General features: G+C 47.1%; 1 non-coding gene across 1 annotated transcript; it reads left to right on the forward strand.

Moving 5' to 3' along the window:
• Positions 1–399: 399 nt before the first annotated feature.
• Positions 400–473, forward strand: Trnai-uau (transfer RNA isoleucine (anticodon UAU)). Its single transcript has one exon. It is a non-coding gene; the product is annotated as a tRNA-Ile (tRNA).
• Positions 474–1139: the final 666 nt, after the last annotated feature.

The following is a 1139-nucleotide window of genomic DNA, read 5'->3' on the forward strand; positions in this document are numbered from 1 at the left end:
TAGCGTCTCACATGTGTTCCACTGAATTTAGATCAGGCGAATTTGGTGACCGGACATCGACGCGAGTTCATCAACGTGCTCCTCAAACCACTGTAGCATTTTTCTGGTCTTGTAATACAGACAGTTATCCTGATGGAAGCTGCCATCGCCAAGGGAAAAGACATCTACCATGGCAGCAGATACTATCAGATACCATCTTCATATAGTTAAGGCTAACCGGCCATTGGCCTTCTTCATCTGTGCGGATGCACACGTATTGTCCGAACTCTTACGGGACTCGGTAAGATTGTCTGTCGCGAGTAATGAGTGCAATGGCAGGGGCACTACGAATGTAGTGTGTGGACATTAAGTTGACAATGTGGGTCTCACGGGGAGCGTGCAGTCGCACTATCCTCTGTGGCCTCGGTGGCTCAGCTGCATAGAGCGTCTGCCATATAAGCAGGAGATCTCGGGTTCGAGTCCCGGTCGGGGCACACATTTTCAACTGTCCCTGTTGATGTATATCAACGCCTGTCGGCAGCGGAGGGTATTGATTTAATTATCATTTCATTCTAGAGCGCTGCATGGTCACCGATGGGCATATCCGAAAGAACAGATACCATTTTTATATCCAGCACTTTGTCGGCTACCCGTGGTTTCACTGTCCTTCAAACACTTTCCGTAAATACTCAAGCCAGGAGCACGCAAACAGCCGACCAGCTTAAACGTTTATGAGACGCTTGTGCCCAGGTGCAATTCCATAACAAGGTACCCTTCGTCAGAGTCGCCTATGTCAGTGGATTTCTCCACCTGCGGCCCATATCGCCGCCAGAATGATTCCCGTTTCGTCTCTGATTCGCTTAAACAGGGTGGTTTCGTGATGATGTTAGAAATTTTCAGGGATGACGGGTAAGGTAAATGTATCAATTTGAGGTAAGGGACCAAAGACGGAAACGACAGAGGAAAAGTTATGAGTGAAACTCTTTCTGATACCTCTGACAGTGGACCTCTTCTACTGCAAGCTCTTTGCTTTCTGTATTTTGGGAGGAGGTAGTGTGGACCAAAACAAAAATAATTGACCAGCAAACTTGGGTCTGAACTAAATACCTAAAAAGCTATGAGCACGGAGATGTGTTTCATAGTGGCAAAGATGAACAAGT

The sequence above is a fragment of the Schistocerca nitens genome, chromosome 3 (genome assembly GCF_023898315.1).
Source record: "Schistocerca nitens isolate TAMUIC-IGC-003100 chromosome 3, iqSchNite1.1, whole genome shotgun sequence".
Taxonomy (NCBI): Eukaryota; Metazoa; Arthropoda; class Insecta; order Orthoptera; family Acrididae; genus Schistocerca; species Schistocerca nitens.